Raw genomic sequence first — 11,880 nt, forward strand, 5'->3', positions numbered from 1 at the left:
GAAGAGGGCAAGGGGGGGGGAGAGGGCAAGGGGGGGGGGAGAGGGCAAGGGGGGGAGAGGGCAAGGGGGGGAGAGGGCAAGGGGGGGAGAGGGCAAGGGGGGGAGAGGGCAAGGGGGGGAGAGGGCAAGGGGGGGAGAGGGGAAGAAGGGAGAGGGGAAGAAGGGAGAGGGGAAGAAGGGAGAGGGGAAGAAGGGAGAGGGGATGCATCCCTGGAGATAAAGAAGGCTGCACTGGCTCGGGGCTCCGTGCTCGCCACGTACGTATCCACAACATCGCCTGCAGCGCCTCTCCTGGACTAGTGACCATTTGAGTTGGATTCTAAATGACTGGACAACTGTGTCATGGTCGGATGAGTCCCAATTTCAGTTGATAAGAGCCGATGGTAGGATTCGACTTGGGCCCCACAGACCCAAGTTGTCAACAAGGCGTTGTGCAAGCTGTTGTAACGGTGCAGGCTATGTTTACATGGGACGGACTGGGTCCTCAGGACCAATTGAACCTATCAGTGGCTGGAAATGGACATGTTTGGCTACTTGCATATCATCAGCAGCCACTGACGGACTTCGAGGTCCCAAATAACGGTCAAATTTCTATGGATTACAATGCGCCACGTTATTGGGCCACAACTATCCGTGACTCGTTTGAAGAACATTCTGGACAATTCGATCGAATGATTCGATTGCCCAGATCGCCTGACACGAATCCCATTTAGGGGACATACAGACAGATCAGTTCGTGCACGAAATCCTGCAATGGCAACACTCCCGCAATCTATAGAGGCAGCATGGCTAATTATTTCTGCAGGTGACTTCGAACATCGTGTTCAGTCCATGTCACATCCAATAGCTGCATTACGTCAGGCGGAAGGAGATCCGACAATTTTAGGAGGTATCCCTTGACTTTTGCGACCTCCGAGTAGTGACGAAGCCCACACCTCTCTCTGAATTTTTAGTGAATGAGAATATCCTGGGAGAAAACTGGTAAGCATAGTTTTCCCAGTATGTCACGGTAAGAAACTTATTGGCTGTTGTACCCGTCCGCGTCGGGCGCGAGGAAACCATAGACGACAAACGTAAGCAAAAAATACGAGAAAATGAAATTAATTACAGTACTGGCCATTAAAATTGCTACACCACAAAAATGACGTGCTACAGACGCGAAATTTAACCGACAGATGCTGTGATATGCAAATGATTAGCTTTTCAGAGCATTCACACAAAGCTGGCGCCGCTGGCGACACCTACAACGTGCTGACATGAGGAAAGTTTCCAACCGATTTCTCATACACAAACAACAGTCAACCAGCGTTGCCTGGTGAGACGTTGTTGTGATGCCTCGTCTCAGGATGAGAAATGCGTACCATCACATTTCCGACTTTGATAAAGATCAGACTGTAGCCTGTAGCGATTGCGGTTTATCGTATCGCGACATTGCTGCTCGCGTTGGTCGAGATTCAATGGCTGTTAGCAGAATATGGAATCGGTGGGTTCAGGAGGGTAATATAGAACGCCGTGCTGGATCCCTACGGCCTCGTATCACTAGCATTCGAGATGACAGGCAGCTTACCCGCATGACTAACGGATGGTGCAGCCACGTCTCGATCCCTGAGTCAATAGATGGGGACGTTTGCAAGACAACAACCATCTGCATGAACAGTTCGACGACGTTTGCAGCAGCATGGACTATCAGCTCGGAGACCATGGCTGCCGTTATCCCTGACGCTGCATCATCACAGACAGAAGCGCCTGCGATGGTGTGCTCAACGACGAACCTGGGTGCACGAATGACAAAAAGTCATTTTTTCGGATGGATCCAGGTTCTGTTTACAGCATCATGATGGCCGCATCCGTGTTTGGCGACATCGCAGTGAACGCACATTGCAAGCGTGTATTCGTCGTCGCCATACTGGCGTATCACCCGGCATGATGGTATGGGGTGCCATTGGTTACACGCCTCGGTCACCTATTGTTCGCATTGATGGCACTTTGAACAGTGGACGTTAGATTTCAGATGTGTTACCACCCGTGGCTCTACCCTTCATTCGATCCCTACGAAACCCTACATTTCAGCATTATAATGCACGACAGCTTGTTGCAGGTCCTGTACGGGCGTTTCTGGGTACAGAAAATGTTCGACTGCTGCCTGGCCAGAACATTCTCCAGATCTCTCACCGATTGAAAACGTCTGGTCAATGGTGGCCGAGCAACAGGCTCCCCACAATACGCCAGTCACTGCTCTTGATGAACTGTGGTATCGTGTTGACGCTACATGGGCAGCTGTACCTGTACACGCCATCCAAGCTCTGTTTGAGTCAATGCCCAGGCGTATCAAGGCCGTTGTTACGGGCAGAGGTGGTTGTTCTGGGTACTGATTTCTCAGGATCTATGCACCCAAATTGCGTGAAAATGTAATCACATGTCAGATCTAGTATAATATATTTGTCCAATGAATACCCGTTTATCATCTGCATTTCTTCTTGGTGTAGCAATTTTAATGGCCAGTAGTGTATTTCTGATAACCGATGCAAATTAAGCATCTGTTTACATCACCGTCGAATAACATCGTGAAGCAGAACACCACCAGTCCACTGAAACGACAACCTGTGTCATTGTCTCACGTTAATGGACCGATCAGCTTAATACTATTCTTATGTAAAGACATACGCAACAAATGAAAAGAAATGATCGGCAACTTGATCTCTGAGTGGTTCGACCTGGAGATATTCAAGTAAGTAACGAAAGACACGTAATATATCCGGTGGTTCTACCCTCGAACAATTCTTCAGTTATATTTTATTTACTGGCTGTGAATAGTGACAGAAATATTCGTACATAATCCTAGTTGTTATCACAGGACTCAAGAGGTGTGCTTTTTCTAAATAAACGCGATTCATACATTTCCCTTAATATCGTATGTTTAACTAAATACGAAGGACCACAGGAGCAGATGCTTACCCTCTGTAGAATCCGACAGAGAAAACGCCACCATCAGGCGAGGATAGATGAAGTACGTACCGATCGCTTATTTCTTCACCGTCACTATGTATTTTGCATTTGCCGCTTCGCTCACTTACCAAGTGTCTATCCAAACGATTTTAATTACAAAACATTTCTTTGTATAAAAAAAAAAACAGAAGACATTTTTCGGTACTATAAATTACAGTATTAATAGACTTCTATAAATACGTTTTTGAAATCACTTTGGGGGCAAGGCATAAACGTCTTTCACAGATAATGAGGATATATTATGTGTTGTAAGCCCAATGAATGAATGAATGAATGAATGAAGTTATATGATGAACAGAACATACTTTATGCATTCAATCAGTTACCAGCTAGTACTTAATTGTTCGTTCAAATATTTTTCAAAATAGTTTTACTCTTTTTTTAATGTATTGGTTATGTATGATTTTCTGATGGCAAATTATTTTCAGAAATATTCTCATTTGCTTGAGTTGTATAATAACCAAATAAAGTTTACTTGCGCACTGATCAATAAACTGTCATTATTATAAGGCTTAGTTTTCAGGATTGGATGAGAACTTTTTTTCAATATTTACATTTGACTGAGGCAAAAGTGAATAGTTGTGTTTACGTGGCATTATACTTTGTTTCCATTCCTCCCAACGGGAAAAAACTCAGCGAGGGATAAAATTTCCATCCAGTTTTGTTTAAAATAAAGTTTGCTTCATATTTACAACCGCTACGTAATAGAATTACACACAAAATTGTTTTGCTTTAATTATGTTATCAATATTATTGTACTGATTGTTTTCAAGTCCGAGCTATTTTTGGCTCAACAGTTTACAAACTGCAGTAAAGTTCTTAAACTTTAGTGTGATACAAGTCAGCGTTGAAGCCTTAATTGTAAATTTCATTTGATACGACTCTCTATGTAATTGATACGGAGCTCACATCACACGGTCGGCGGCTCCTATCATCTGTTCTGTTGCGGCTCTGCCGCTACACCAACTGCTTCATAGGAACAAATGCCTGCTGCTGGTACCAAGGTTAGCACGATGTGACGCGGGCTGCGCTTCTGCTTTTCACCTCAGCATCGTTTATACGAAACAAATTAAGTGCAGCATCACAGAGACAAAACATTTGTTATCCACTATACGGCACTGAAAAGAGTTTTGCTTAGCATATTTGTCTAGTCAGTTGTTTAATGTAGTTTATACGCAGTTACTACTGTTCGTTCATTTCAAAGTAAGAACACGTTTCCTTGTTGGCAACACTGTCAGCGGTCAGAGCGCTGCATGACATCCACTACACAGTACACTACAGAATTACTGTTAGCCTGTTGCACATAGTTCAGCTCTCAGCGAATCATATTATAAAACTGTCTACGACAAACGGTAGTTTAGCGTTCTTGTAGGGCACAGGTTATTTATTCAGTCCTTAAAGTTTTTGTACTTTAAACGCGCACAACCATACGTGACAATTGTGGACTTGTTAAGCACTGTTACTGAATACCACAACGGCAGACATCAGTTCGCTTTGTTAGTACCACGTTTATCAGACGCGTTTATTTGTGGTTCGGTGCGAGAACACTTATGAAGATACACTTGGTTAAAAGCGTTCGTGCATACTTCATCCGATTACCTCCATAATCCGACGCAGCAGAGGTGAGTACAGATTCACGTACTACTATGGGCTTTCACATGTTGTATTTGCTTATGCTTGCGTAGCCTTTCAGTATGTGCTGAGTTCCACAGTGGGTTTTAAACTGCACTATCTACAGAATCATTGTGTCTCTTTTCTCAGGAGCTTCTGTGTACGTTGACAATCAAATAGTTGCTGTGCAAGTATTTTGTTCTCATGCAAGGTGAAGCTTAATACAACACTTGAATTATTTGTATATTAATATCTCTCTTTTTTGATTTTAGCGGTGGAGCTATGTAACAAGATTTATATGTTCTCATAGTACTCGCTCATGTACTTAGTTACTTGGTTTAGTGGCCTGATGTTTACATGTAAAATATATTTCATGAAAGAAAAACTTTTTTCTTTTCGTACATGGCATCGGTATACGACCTTTACTTCCATAGAAATTACGGTGTCTACGCAATAAGCGAAAATTACCACAGGAAAAAAATGGGTAAATAAACCGTCCGCCGCGTGCGCGAATCAAACATGGGCATCCAGACACACACACAAAGAGAAATTTTGTGTAACTACGAGATTGACAAGACTCAATAAGCAACTCATTTCCTAGATTTTTGTATTAGTACTATGTGCTTGCTTTATTTATGTAGAAAAATTCACAAGAAAATAATTACTGGCTCCTGCCAAAACTTAGCAACTACGTTTGTAAAAATAAGCTAAACATAAGCCATACACAATTACAGATTTGTGCCTTGCTTGCATAGCTAAAGATTTTTATTTCTCTTGCTTGCTGGTATATCCTACCCATACTGGTTGTGCTTACAGTAAAAGTGTGATTTTATGGTGTACATTTTAATATTCATTCCCATACCATGTATCTGTCATAAATTAGTACTTTCCCAAATTATTTTGAATTAACTATTGTACTGTTCAGAACATATTTAAAATTCCTAGCTTTACACGCCACTGTGGTTAAACCATGAAACAAAGTGTACTTCTACTGCTTCAAAGCTTGTGTCCAAATCTTGATCAGTTGTTATACAAATATATTTGCATATATACATTAGTCCATGAGATTAGTACAGCCGATCATCTGTCCGAGACTGTCATGAATTAAACAGAAATATTTACTATCTATAATTACAAGAGGTTCACTTAACTTTGAAGGATCATGCTTTAAAATTAGAAAAGTTTTTTTTCATTTTTAGAAGAGAAATTCGCCGGACTGACTACAAAATGCCATCCTAACTATTAATACTATATATGCAATAGAAATTGCACCACCTTTCCTTAGGCCCAGGGAAAGCAATATGTCACATGACAGTACTGTATGTGCAGACGAAGTTGGTAGTCGGCGCATGACTGGTGTGAATGACCTGAAGGCATTTCGCAATTACAGTTGCCACTGCGCGCAGTGTCAACTTAGTTTGCGCCTATGATACATCTCATAAGGGACTACGTGCGCATGATATTCGTACCCCTTGATACCAGGATTATGCGGTAAGACATTTGAATATTTATTCAGCAAATCAGCTAGTTCAGCCTTTTGTTGTTCTGTTAAATGCCCTGATTCGCCTATTTTCGTTTGAATATGGGATAAAATATCCATGGCATCTCCTGTATTCTGACATTCTAGTGCATTATGAACACAGTACTGCCCACCACTAGTGGACAGAGCCTTAGTTTTTATCAGTTTGAGACATTGGCCTTCACTTTTTCGCAATACCTACCATGACATGATGTTTTCCTTAAGAAACTTACAACTTGTTCCGTTCAGATGGTCGATCTTTGCGTCCCCTCTTCGCAGAAATCCCATGCCTACCAGACAGGAAACAGACAAATTCTTGACAGTGAGAAACGTTGAGCCCGCGCCGAATAATGCTGCGCGAACGGCTGGGCACGTTTGGGGAGAGTTGTGGTGGTGGTGGTGGTGGTGGGGGTTACGGGCACGCCCTGTAGAGGAACTTCACAGCGCTGGAGGGGGAGTGCGTTCTAAACTGAAGCGTACGCTCAAAATTTTTGTTTAGTATTAAGTGGAGCCCTCACTTTTATGGTGACCATTCGAAAAGCTCTGCCACCTCTGCTTTCGTTAATATCAAAAAAGAATTCCGCTGAATTGGTTTTCGCCTGGTTTATTAACCATTTGTAATTTTCAGAGAAGCATCATGAGTGCCGAATTTTAATAATACCTGTACTTTTCACTTGTTGCCCTGTTAAAACTTGCTTCTTTTGCCAGAGCACAGCAGAGTTTACAGTTTCACCTCACAAACATGTTGTGCAGAGAGAATTCCGAAACAGTGGCTCATGAAGTTTAAGTAAGGAACTGAGGAAAAGTAAGATCGGTAGCTTATGAAAAACCACACCCGCGGTATAAATATAAACGTGTACTGTCTAATATTGTTCCGAAACCTATAGCATGTGCTTTCTTCGAGAAAGTCCAGTTCGTGGAATAACACGGTAAATGAAGTTCTGCATAATAAACATAAGGAAAAATAGTCTCTTTGCGTTTTATCATTTGCCAAAATCTCATTTCGATATCTCAAACAGTTGAGGAAATATAAGAGATGATGTTGATATTACACTGTGGCTTCATTGATACGTCAGAGCAGTTTTTTCGAGATCCATGACAGACACCAAGTCCCAAGTCTAAACAAAAATTCAGTATGTTAGCTAAATTTAATACACCGCTATAATATAATGTAGTATGCACCGAAAGTTAACATCATAGCGACTCTTGTTTTTCAATGCAAACTTTTTTGAAATTCGTGCAGCGCCTTACTTCCATGCAAATATTCAACTATGACTATTAAGGAAATTATGTGCACACATTATCATGTAGATGATACTACCGTTCGGACCTCACGTTCCACAGTCACCTAACTAATTGTCCCTTGGCACCAGTAGCACCGGAGACTACACAGTTTTGGAATGGCATTATCGGTACACTAGTTTTACTAGTTACACTTTTGAAAATTTCACGTCACGGACGTTAATACCTGGTCCTCTGTCCAGTACAACTGTCGTGGGTATGCTCTCCACTACAGCATTCACAGCTGCCTGAACTAGTTCTTTAAGTTTCATGCACGATTTAAAATCTCCTCACAGTTCTTCTCGAATATCTGTATCCTCTTTATATCGTAGCATACGAAACTTTTCATCAGGTTTCCTCGTAGGTGTATGTTCGGGGTGGTCACAAATTTTTAAAGTCAGTTAAATACACAAGTGTGAAATTAATAGCATCTACTGTAAAACAGTTATGCTTATCAAGATATTTGTACAACTTCCGCCGCTGTCTATAATAATAATAATAATTTTCAACTTGTCTGAAAAAATTTATGTATGTGGAATTTTGTTATTTTGTATATTATTTAGTGCAGTTAATGGCAAGAATGAAACAATGTTTAGTCTTTCACTACTCTCCATTTCATATATTTGTGGAAGTGGCAGTTTTCGCGCCTTTTTTAGTTTTTCTGAAAAATGTGCAATTCATGCCTGTGCAATTCATGCCTGTGCAATTCATGCCTGTGCAATTCATGCCTGTGCAATTCATGCCTGTGCAATTCATGCCTGTGCAATTCATGCCTGTGCAATTCATGCCTGTGCAATTCATGCCTGTGCAATTCATGCCTGTGCAATTCATGCATGTACAATTCATGCATGTACAATTCATGCATGTACAATTCATGCATTAGTTAATGAATTGATTTCCAGGCCGATAATCGGGAATTATTACGATGCACGCACACAGCTTATGCATATTATACACTTCTTTGTTGAATGTTCGCTTCTAGTCACGCTTATTTGATTTCCTCACTTTCTCAAACAACGAATGTCGTCTGAGAGGCCCTGCTTCCTTTTCCTGGTGATTCTGTTTTCTGTTAGCGTTTAATACAGGTTCAAGGGGCCCAGGTTGGATTCCCAGCTGGAGCAGAAGATTTTTCTCCATTTGGGGACTGGGTTTTGTGTCACTATCATTTAGCCCAATGTGGGCGTCGAATGCAGTAAGCACTTGCCCTCGGCTGCCGAACTTCCCCAAATGGGGGACTCCCGGCTCACAATGCTGTACGCTCATTACGACAGGTTCAACAAAACTGATGTTGGCACTGCACAAGAAAGCCGATTCCTACGCAGTAAACAGCCAACTCCAAACACACACTGCCTTTCACAGAAATTATTAAATTCAACTAGTGCCAGCTACCAATGAGGTCACTTGACCAGAACACGAATAAGGCGCTGAGAGCCACGAGGGCCAAAAGCACACTGTCCTTGACCCCCAAATTTAAGTGAATATCAGAGAATCCAGTGAGACAGCTTTTCTTGAATGTTCAGATATACATGTAATGTGGGCCTACAGTGCCGATAAACCTGACCCACCGAAAGGTCAACAGATTTCAGAAGCATTGAATAAATGCTCTACACTCACAATTGACGATGATGTGCTTTATGGTTCTGAGTGCCTCAAATGGATTACTGTAGGATAAAATCCAGAACTTAATGTACTGTATCTCATTCAGAATCTCACAAAGTAGGGTTTTTTTGCCAGTATATCTATAAAATACACCAATGTCCGATCTAATGTTACCATATAGCGGGTGAATTGGCGTATCTGTGCAGTGTGCCAACTGCCTAGTGGGATTTATGCCAAGCAAACGACTGCTGCAGTGCGCTGTCACCTGGTGGCATTGATGTAAACTTGTAGATGAGTGCTGTGAACTGTGCACATTGCTTATCAAATCCGTATGTATTCGGCCCGTGAATGTGCGCCCGTTATCGTGATCCAAAGTTTCAGTTTCACTGAGTCAGGGGAACAATGTAGCGTAGCGCGGTAGGTGTCATTTATTTCGGGTTACCCCATCTACATTATGTTTAAAGCGTTCAAAGAAAAATAACCAATAAATCAGCAAGGTGCCAAATGGTACGGTGTTCATGTGCTCTTGTGCTCTTACCCAACAGCTGCCACTGCTCTTCATGCCGTCTATCACTTCCACTCGCCCCCCTTTCTGACGGTCGTAGTGAGTACGATGGGGGCGGTTTTAGTATGACCCACCAGCGTTGCTTGAGGACCATTCCTGGGACACCTCTAAAGTGGTCACGGCATGATTTTGCGGGGGTGGCGTCCAGTTAGGCGCAGGCCCCGTGTTTTGTCCCGATATACTGCGTCCATTATTTCTGTCATTGTTATTCATCGACAGTTTCCTAGAATGTGATTGCAACCTATGAATTGTGTTCCGAGAGCAGTTATACCCTGGAGTAAATCAATGTCCAATATTTTGGTTACTATGTCGGCCGTCTGCATGCGACGGTTAGTGCATATGTTATTATCTATTGTGGCGTTCATTCGCGTGATACGGCACTGCGCCGTTGCCACACACACCCTAACAAACAGTATTTACAATTAGTCCAGTAGAATTAGCATTCCAATCGGAAATAATTGCTACAAAATTTTTATTGTTTTAATGGCTTCGTTTGTGTCCCAGTATGACTATCCTAGGTTTTCCCCCACTGCCGAGTTGTGGAAAAGTGCGGGGGGGCAAAAATGTACCCGAGAAAGTGGTATTTTTCGGTTTCGTGGTTATATCTCGTAAATGACTCACAAATCGAAAACATAGTGCAATTAAAAATTGTAGGGCATGAAACTCTGCATTGAACGAGACCATCCGTATATTTCTTGGACCACCCGTTTCCATACTAGTGTTCTTCAAAATTGGACCAATTTCACATATTCATAAAAATTTTTCGTTTTAACCTCTGTTTTTTTGGTATTATCGTAGAAACTAACCCACCTATCAATAGTGTCGTTCAGAAAAAAAGATATGGAGAGAGAAATTTGGCATTCGATGAAACCAAAAGTGAATTTATTGAACCACCCATTTGTGTACTGCTCCTCATTAAATTTGGACCATTTCTCATCAATTTCAAATGTAGTTCTTCAGTAATGCTTATGTACAGTCTTTTAAACACAGAACTATAGCAACCAATTGTCTTGTACTTATGTAATATAGTAATAGAATAAAACACTAAAATTTTGTAAAATTTGAAAAATATTAAAGTTTTTCATATGTCGAGGGTTAAGAACTGAGACCTCGTATCTGACAGATGTCAGAGAAAGTTCTGACTCAAAAAAATTGCAAGTGGAAAAAATGCATGTTATAACAAAATGATGCAAAAAATACAATGCACAACCTGTGAGTAATAAGCGATTATCTCTAAATAAAAAATCAAAACAATCAAAATTTTTATTAAAGGTTATTTTTTAGCTCCCCTGTGAAATTTGTCTTGTCAGGTACGTGGTATCCGTTCGTAACCCTCAATATAATATAGTGATACCCATTCAACTGATATGAAGGACACAAGAAGAGAGAGACACTCCTTGAAATTAAGTAGTGATTATTATATTTCGTAATTACAGAATTTTACGTGAATGTATGAGATGAGAAGGTAAAAGTAGGTATGTACACAAATTTCACATACGTCAACGTTTGACTGTCTTGTTGAGAGAAGACACTGTGGAGCTGGTTCTTTAGAGCTGGTTCTTTGGAGGTAGGAATGAGGCCAAGACAAACTCTGAAGCCTGCCATCCCCAGAGGAGCGGATCCATCTGGTGTCCTATCCACATTTGTACTTGTAAGTAGGTCCACAAGCAATGCTGGCGATCTGCTTCCGACGTTGGTGGTAGGGATGCTAGGGTGAATCTGAATTTCATAATCGCTTTGGAAAACAGGTCGAATCGCAAGTTGTCTGAAGTCTCTCCTGCCATACCTCCGTAAATCGGAGGTCAGCTTCGACAATAGCTTCAGCTTGAGTGTCATGCTCTCAGAAAGGTATGATATCTTCCAGAAGACATTTTTGACCAGTAGATTGACCACCTTCTTGCCCCGACCGAAGGGTGCTGAAGTTGTGTCACATCCACTTATGGGGTAAAGAAATATGAGTGACCTGATCTTTGCCAGTTTGAAATTGTTAGAATCAAATACTTTTGATGAGGTCTTTCCTCTTCCAGGTTTCAAGAAATATATATTTGCTGATGGTGTGGCTAGGGCATTGAGCATGATGAGAAGGTCCGTATCCTCACCAACAACCACAACCTTCTCATGCTCCTGTGAAACCTCAAGCACTGTGGCAACAATTAGGTGGTCTGCGTCTTCAGTAGCTTGCCTTACTGAGAAGCCTTCATCTTCGAGCCTCGAAATGAGCAAGCTAATGAGATGTACTATATTTCTGGAAAGGAACTGCTCCTGAGTCATAGTCACCATCATTAGCTCGGTAAATATG

Source organism: Schistocerca serialis, chromosome 5, assembly GCF_023864345.2.
Source record: "Schistocerca serialis cubense isolate TAMUIC-IGC-003099 chromosome 5, iqSchSeri2.2, whole genome shotgun sequence".
Taxonomy (NCBI): Eukaryota; Metazoa; Arthropoda; class Insecta; order Orthoptera; family Acrididae; genus Schistocerca; species Schistocerca serialis.